General features: G+C 44.8%; 1 long non-coding RNA gene across 1 annotated transcript; it reads right to left on the bottom strand.

Annotated features, from left to right (window-relative positions):
• Window positions 1-744: 744 nt before the first annotated feature.
• On the bottom strand, window positions 745-4,705 carry Gm30550. The gene is made up of 3 exons (XR_377166.3): window positions 4,636-4,705; window positions 3,955-4,146; window positions 745-779 (listed from the first exon to the last, which is right to left on the bottom strand). It is a non-coding gene; the product is annotated as a predicted gene, 30550 (long non-coding RNA).
• Window positions 4,706-8,860: the final 4,155 nt, after the last annotated feature.

The raw sequence follows: 8,860 nt of genomic DNA, 5'->3' as shown, positions 1-8,860 counted from the left end.
TCCCATGCCTTTAATCCCAGCACTTGGATGGCAGAAGCAGGTAGATCTCTGAGGTCGAGGCCAGCCTGGTCTACAGAAACCCTGTCTCAAACAAACAAACAAATAAAAATAAAAAGTAGGGGCTGGAGAGATGGCTCAGAGGTTAAGGGCACCGACTGCTCTTCTGGAGGTCCTGAGTTCAATTCTCAGCAACCATATGGTGGCTCACAATCATCTATAATGGGATCCAATTCCCTCTTCTGGTCTATCTGATGACAGTGGCAGTGTACTCACATGCATAAAATAAATAAATCTTAATAAATAAATAGATAAATAAATAAACAAAAAGTAAAAAAGGATGCTGTTGCAGTGCAGTGCACACTTATAACTCTAGTGAAGGGGAGAGGGGGCAGGCTGGTCAGCTGGATTAGTTAAACTAGGGAGCCCAGGTTCAGTGTGACCCTTTCTCAAAAAAGGAGAACACCTGATATCAACCACAGGCCAACACACACACACACATTTAAAATTAAAATCCACCAAGAAATTCAGAAGCTATGAAAAGGCCAGCGCTGGAGGAGCTTTATCAGATTTGCGCTGAACAATCTGATCTTAGCCAGGTGTCTTTGTCAGGGTCTCACTGCTGGGAACAGACACCATGACCAAGACAACTCTTATAAGGACAACCTTTACTTGGGGCTGGCTTACAGGTTCAGAGGTTCAGTCCATTATCATCAAGACAGGAGCATGGCAGCATCCAGGCAGGCATGGTGCAGGCAGAGCTGAGGGTTCTACATCTTCCTCTGAAAGTTGAGAGTGGGAGACTCAATTCCAGACAGTTAGGAGTAGGGTCTTAAAGCCCATGCCCAGGGTGACACACCTTCTCCAACAAGGACATACCTCCAAATAGTGCCACTCCCTGGACCAAGCATATACAAACCATCACACAAGGTAATAGGTAATTTCAGGAAGGTAGTGTAGCCAACAGCCAAAGAAGGATCATATAACTGACAGACTTGGTACTCATAGCAGCCAGCACCAGAGGTGATAAAAATTAGAAAATGATGGCAGTGACTTGGCTCAGTAGGTAAAGAGGCTTGCCACCAAGCCTAATGGCTTGAGTTTAACTCCCAGATCCTATGTGGTGGATTTTAAAAACAGACTCCTGTAAGTTGTCCTCTCACCTCCACAAATGACCTGTGGCACACACCCAAAATGTAATGAAAAAGAAAGTTTAAAAAAATTGCTATTTGAAATATGTAGGGGCTGGGGGTTGGCTCAGCAGTTTGAGGGTGCTGGCTGCTCTTCTGGAGGATCCAGGTTCAATTCCCAGCACCTACATGGCAGCTCACATCTGTCTGTGGCTCCATTTTCAGGGTAACCGGTGCCCTCACACAGACATGTATGTGGCTGAACATCAGTGCACATGTAACAAAAATTACTATGAAAAATTTCAAAAGAAAGAATTATGTGGTAGCTGGGCGGTGGTGGCACACGCCTTTAATCCCAGCATTCGGGAGGCAGAGGCAGACAGATTTCTGAGTTCAAGGCCAGCCTGGTCTACAGACTGAGCACAAAGAAACCCTGTCTCGAAAAAACTAAATAAATAAATAAATAAATAAACAAACAAACAAAAATAATAATCATTTGCCCGGCAGTGGTGGTGCACACCTTTAATTCCAGCACTTGGGAGGCAGAGGCAGGCAGATTTCTGAGTTTGAGGCCAGCCTGGTCTACAGAGTGAGTTCCAGAACAGCCAGAGCTACACACAGAGAATCCCTGTCTCAAACAAACAAACAAACAAACAAACAAACAAACAAAGTGAATTCCAGGACAGCCAGGGCTATACAGAGAAACCCTGTCTCGAAAAAAACCAAAAAAGCAAAAACAAAAACAAACAAACAAAAAAAGAATTATGTGGTCAAGTAGAGAGACAAGTTGCACCCAACACCTTAGTGTTTTTAATATTTTATTATTAGTGTGTGTGTGTGTGTGTGTGTGTGTGTGAGAGAGAGAGAGAGAGAGAGAGAGAGAGAGAGCAAGAGAGCAAATAAGTATTTGCCTACATGTATGTATGTGCATCATTTAAGTGCTATAACCCTAGGAGCCAGAAGAGGGCACTATCCTTGTTGGAGTTACATAGTTTGTTAGGAATTGTACCTGAGTCCTCTGCAAGAGTGGCCAGTGCTCTTAACTATAGAGCCATCTCTCCAGCACAAGGCAAGGATAAACAATAAAAGAGGTCCTTATCATAAAGACCTATTGTTGACAATGTTGTAACAGCATTGTGATGAGAATAAACTGTTGCCCCAGGACCCTGGGAATAGTAAGTCCCTCTGGTCTGCCTCAGGTAGAGTTAGTAACTATAAGGTGCAAAGTTGCTGCCTGGGAAATGCAAAATTCTGGAAGTAGGCCTCCAGAACACAGTGGCTGTGACTTATGATACCATTTGCATAAAACTGTTTAAAATGTGGTCATGGTTCAGTATGTAGAGCAACTGTCTCGAATCCCTCAGTGAGGGGTTGGGGTCATTCCTTAGTCTCAGTGAAGGGTTATCTACATTGGGTTGGCCTATGGTGTACTGGCTTAATTAAATTCACTGCTGTAAATAGGCCCAGTCCACTGTGGGTGGCACCATTTCCTAGGCAGGGCCTGATCATGAGAAATCCAGTGGAGCACAAACAAGCACATGAACATGCAATCATTCATTCATCCTCTTCTGAAGGGGGTGAACATGCAATCATTCATTCATCCTCTTCTGACTGGGGGTGAACATGTAATCATTCATTCATCCTCTTCTGAAGGGGGTGAACATGCAATCATTCATTCATCCTCTTCTGACTGGGAGTGAACATGTAATCATTCATTCATCCTCTTCTGACTGGGGGTGAACATGCAGTCATTCATTCATCCTCTTCTGACTGAGGGTGAACATGCAGTCATTCATTCATCCTCTTCTGACTGAGGGTGAACATGCAATCATTCATTCATCCTCTTCTGACTGGGGGTGAACATGCAATCATTCATTCATCCTCTTCTGACTGGGGGTGAACATGCAATCATTCATTCATCCTCTTCTGACTGGGGGTGAACATGCAATCATTCATTCATCCTCTTCTGACTGGGGGTGAACATGCAATCATTCATTCATCCTCTTCTGACTGGGGGTGAACATGCAGTCATTCATTCATCCTCTTCTGACTGAGGGTGAACATGCAATCATTCATTCATCCTCTTCTGACTGGGGGTGAACATGCAATCATTCATTCATCCTCTTCTGACTGGGGGTGAACATGCAATCATTCATTCATCCTCTTCTGACTGGGGGTGAACATGCAATCATTCATTCATCCTCTTCTGACTGGGGGTGAACATGCAATCATTCATTCATCCTCTTCTGACTGGGGGTGAACATGCAATCATTCATTCATCCTCTTCTGACTGGGGAATGTGGTAAGAACAGCTATTCAAATTTTCTCTTGCTTTGACTCTCCTGCTATAACTTGGGCTAGAACCTGGAACTGTGAGCTAAACCAAACTAAATTGCCTAAGTTGCTGTGGTGGTTTGAATAAGATGTACTTCAATAGGTTCAAATATTTGAATACTTGGTTCCCAGTATTTTAATTTTCTCTTTTGTGTATGGGTGTTTTGCATGCATCTTTGAGCACCATGTCTATTCAGTGTCCACAGAAGCCAGCAGAGGGTGTTGGATCCCCTGGAACTGGAATTCCAGGCAGTCGTGGAGCATCATATAGGTGTGGGGGGAGTCAAGCTCAGATCCTCTTAAAAGAGTAGCCAATGCCCTTTCTCAATGAGACATTTCTCCAGCCCTATCTACCAATCAATCAGTACTCACTGAGGGTCAGATCTGTCCATGTGGCTGGTGTGGTAGAAGGAGAAACCTCTCTACTCTCAGGGTTGATAACTGAGTCTCTGAAACAATTGACAGCTGGTAGGATAAAAGAAGGTAAACTTACCATGTGGCATCCTTGTATGTGACCCGAGAAGGCAGAGGAAATTATGCAAACAGCCAACGAACTCCAGCAGCCCTTTCCACAGATCGAGGCCAGTGCAGACAGCTTGACTTAGGAGGAAGGGGCCGTGGAGACCAGTGTCCCTGGCCTTGGAGCTGTCTCCTGGCTTCATTTCCAGTCAATCAGCTAATTTTCCTGGAGGCAATGGGGAGGCATAAAGATCCTATGTTCTTTGGCCAGTAATGGAAATTCACAGAAGATTTTTTTTTTTTTGCATTTCCTGTTTTTCAGCAGTAGCTCCCCACCCCCACGTAGGGAGAACCATTGAAGTAAAGCTGGACCCTTGCACCTGACTGCCGAAAATCAGAGTGAGGAGTCAGAGAAGGAATGTTTTCCAGCTGAGATCGGGCTTGTAGCGGGAGATGGTTCCATAAAGAAGAGTACATACCCAAGAAATGAGTGCCACCACTCCCAGAACACAGCTCAATCAAGTCTCTTGATCCTGATTCCATAGGATTCTGTGGCTTTCTAAGCTACCCTGCTCCAAGGATGCTTGTGGTTTACAAGACTTAAAGTAAAGTCGGGAGGTTGGGGACAGAGCTCAGCTGGTAAAACAGCTTGCCTAGTATGCAGTAAGGGCCTGGGGTTCATCTCCAGAGCCCCCAACTGTGTGGTGATACACACCTGTAATTCCAGCACTTGGAAACAGAAGCAGGAAGATCAGGAATTCAAGGTTATCCCTGTTGTGGGATATTCACCAGAGAAGGCTGGTCAGACGTGGTTTAAGCCAATAGAAAGTCTTTATTAGCCTGATGGTGACTACACTGGGTGTTTGTGATCCCTCCCTGTGTAGCCCAGTGCCTTTCTCAAGATAAGCTTTTAAGCACAAAAGCCATATTCTGGGTTGACATACTTCAGTTAACAAGAACAGTTAGCTAGAAGCAGAATTACAGAAGCCAAAAAAGAAGGTTAGTGCATTTAGAGACTTTCCCAGAACAATGCACTCTGATGGATTAGGTCTTTGTTTTTGTTTTGGCTGCTGGTTCTGTTTCTGTGCTGAGTTTTATAGCTTGAATGGTATTTCCATTATGGAGTCAGTTGTGCTAAGGTCTGGGGCCTACTAAAGTCTGGAGCCCTGTTATAATCCCAAACTAGGTAGGGAGTTTGTGGGTAGCTTGGGAAACATGAAAACCTGTGTTGAGAAAATAGAAGGGCTGGAGCATAACTAACTTTTTCAATCCTTTTTTTTTTTTTTTTCTTAAATTTTTTGAGACAGGGTTTTTCTGTGTTCCCCTGGCTGTCCTGGAACTCACTCTTGTAGACCAGGCTGGCCTCGAACTCAGAAATTCACCTCTCTGCCTCCCAAGTGCTGGGATTAAAGGCGTGCGCCACCACGCTCGGCCCTTATTTTTTTTAAAGATTTATTTATTTATTATATGTAAGTACATTGTAGCTGTCTTCAGACACTCCAGAAGAGGGAGTCAGATCTCGTTAAGGATGGTTGTGAGCCACCATGTGGTTGCTGGGATTTGAACTCTGGACCTTCGGAAGAGCAGTCGGGTGCTCTAACCCACTGAGCCATCTCACCAGCCCCAATCCCTATTTTTAATGAAGGTTTTTAAATGCTTTAACCTCCCTTTTAGCCCATCACCCACCAGAAGTAGTGGAGAAGAAAGGATACAGGGGAGAAAGGCTCTTTGGAGTAACTCCCATCTGTGTTGTCTGGAAATCATTAGTTCAGTTCACAGGTTAACAGTGGCAGCTTGATCCGCTCATAAACATTTCACTGATACACCAGCAGTCCAGTTCAGTAGAGTCGGGTTAGCAAACACTAATCAATAGCAGGCCTCAGCCTCAGCTCAAATCAGTCTGAGGGACTAGGGTCAGCAGGAAGGCCAGAAGTCTCGGCTATGCCTCTCTCAGCAAAGCAAAGATCAGCGAAGACACAAGATCAACGATCATTGCACAGCTAGCTCTCTAAGCAAGCCTAGTTCAGCCTCTGTCACTGTTCACCCGAGTCCTTTTTATACTCCCTCTAAACATCATGCATTCCCCACGGGTCTTGCCTCATAACATGCTTTTGTCTCAGCTGACATCACTGCCAATCAGCCTGAGTCCAGGGAAGCAGCAAGAAACTGCAGCACACCACTAGAAGTTTTTTGGTGCATTTCTCCCTATGGCATTCCAACAAGTGGCGCTCAACAACGCAGCGTAAGATAGACCAATGCGTGCGTGTTCTTAGCAAAGAATCCTTCATCACGGGTCCTGCCGTGTGCTTGCTTTGGCAGAACATCTTTCCTCTGTGTCTGCTTCAGCTAAAGGTTCCTCCACGAGTCTGCCTTGTCATTCACCTGCGTCCACTTCAGGAAAGCACTCCTTCGTGTGTTTGTCCCAGCAAAACACCATCCAAACAACTTTGTAAAGAACCCTTCAGTTTCCACTTCACTGGAGCAACGTCTCCGTGGTTAAAAGCACTGTTACCCTTGCAGAGGATCCAGATTCGATTCCTAGCACCTTCATGGTGTCTCACAACTGTCTGTAACTCCAGTTCTAATAGATCTGACACCCTCTTTTGACCCCTTGACACAACACACACATGTTAGTGGACATACATCCATGCAGGCGAAAACACTCATACACATAAAAATAAATGAATCTAAAATAATTTTTAGAAAGATCAAAGTTTAAATTCGGGGAAAAGAAATGTATGAAGTCGTTTATTTCTCTTCCCTGAGTATTTGAGGTGGAGAGGGGATGGGAACGAGTCTGGATTCGGATGTGTCTGTAAATGCAACCACAGGTTGGTTCAAGGGATTTCTTTTCTTTTCTTTTCTTTTTAAAATTAGTTTTTAACAGAGGGTCAGTATATTTGTTTATGCAGTTATGGAAAGTGCTGGATAGCTGAGCATTGAGTTATGCCAATATGTTTTTTTTCTCATGTTAAATGAGGTCTTATGGCTGCATCACCAAAAGCCCACTCTAGCACAGGTGACAGAGAACACAGGTGACAGAGACCTCATGAAAGCTGCGAACCTGGAGCTACCTAGAGAAGCTGTAGGCAGCTGATAAGTTGGAGGGTGTTTATAGAGCTTAGAGCTTGGGGAAGGGGAGTTGTGAGTCTAATGAGTTTCAGGGACTTCCTAAAGTTAGGGAGTTGTGTGTTTCTGGAATCTTAAAGAGCTTTGCTGCAGGATAAAATAAATGTTCCACTCCCTCATTGGAGCACTGAGTCTTTTTGTTTGTTTGGTTTGGTTTTTGAGACAGGATTTTTCTGTGTATCCTTGACTGTCCTGGAACAATCTCTCTCTCACTCACAGAGATCTCTGTCTCTGCCTCCTAAGTGCTGAGTTTAAAGGCACGCACCACCATTAATTGGCGTTTTACCTGAATATATCTGTGTGAGGGAGTCAGATGCCCTGGAACTGGAGTTATAGACAGTTGTGAACTGCCATGGGGGTGCTGGGAATTGAACCTGGATCCCTGGGTCCTCTGGAAGAGCAACCAGTGCTCTTAACCCCTAAGCCATCTCTCCAGGCCAGGGTAAAGTCTTAAGGAGCTGTTTCATCTCAGAGGAAATTGCTACATAGTGGTGGGGTTGTGACCTTTCAATGTGTTGGTGCTTCCTGACTCTCAGCAGGAATCCTAAGCTAGACTTCAGGGTAATTGAAATTCCCTGTCTCTTCCTGTGTCTCTCTGATTTTTTCTATCTTTTACCTCCTTTGCTCTGTATTAAAGGTGTGTTCTTGGTGGAGGAGAAAATGGGAGGGATAAACTATTATAAAGGATTTACCAATAAACTTGCTTGGGAAATATAAAATTACCCAAAAGTGGAATTTAGCCAAGGAGGGTATGTCTCTGATGGACATTCCAAAGGAGAGACTGTGGCTTACAGTGGCCCATTAGACTCTCTGTCACTTATCAGAAACAACATAATTCAGCCAGGCAGGCAGAGTGACCTCAGTTAACAATAATACCAGTTCACAATAACTGGGACAATAGCTTTGCTATGTAAATCTCTCATTTGTCCAGAATTGGCCAACCTCACAGTTTCTGTTTTACTGCTTAACAAGTGTGACTTGGCACTGGGCCCTAAAGGAAATTTACAGGTGACAGTTTATGTGGAATGTCCTAGCTCAAAATTTATATAAGCTGCAAAACATTTCTGTGCAGGGCTGGCTGCTCTTTGGGTGTTAAACAGACCCGGATGTGTGTTACTATGAAAAGGCTTCTCTCCTTTTTGTGACCCCCAAGTCCTTAGAGTGAAATCTCACTGGGGAGGGTGAGACTTAACCTGCCTGAGTGGCCACTCAGGCAGAAGGGACACAGGAAGCAGATGAAGCAAACACTCTCTAGCTGTGAGAAGCTGGTTGAATGCTAGTGTGCTGAGTAGGTTTCTGTCAACTTGACAGCAAGAACAGCGAAGAAGGCATCGCCATTGAGGAGCTGCCACCATCAGATTGGCGTGGGGGTATTCTCTTGATTGCTAATGGATGTAGGAGGACCAATCCACTGTGGACAGTGCCACCCCTGAGCAGATGGGCCTAGGCTATCTATGAAAGATAGCTGAGCAAGCCAGGAGGAGCAAGCTAGTAGGCATCGTCCCTCCATGGTCTCTGATTAGTTCCAGCCTCTGGGTTGCTGGGTTGGTGAAGAACTGCAATCTGGAAGTAGAATAACGCCTTTCCTCCCTGAACTGTTTTAGGTCCTGGTCTTTGTAATAGAAAAAGAACTAGGGTAGCCCAGGAATCAGATGTGTTGGCTTGGAGAGGTGGCTCAGCTCTTACAGAGGAAGACACACGTTTAGTTCCCAGCATCCAAACAAAGACAGTTCACACCTACCTACCTGTACCTCCAGCTGCAGGGGGCTCACCTGCACTCATGTGCACAAATCCAAACCCAGGTGTGTAAG

The sequence above is a fragment of the Mus musculus genome, chromosome 5, assembly GCF_000001635.26.
Source record: "Mus musculus strain C57BL/6J chromosome 5, GRCm38.p6 C57BL/6J".
In the NCBI taxonomy this organism is placed as follows: Eukaryota; Metazoa; Chordata; class Mammalia; order Rodentia; family Muridae; genus Mus; species Mus musculus.
This window is presented reverse-complemented; position numbering and strand designations above follow the sequence as displayed.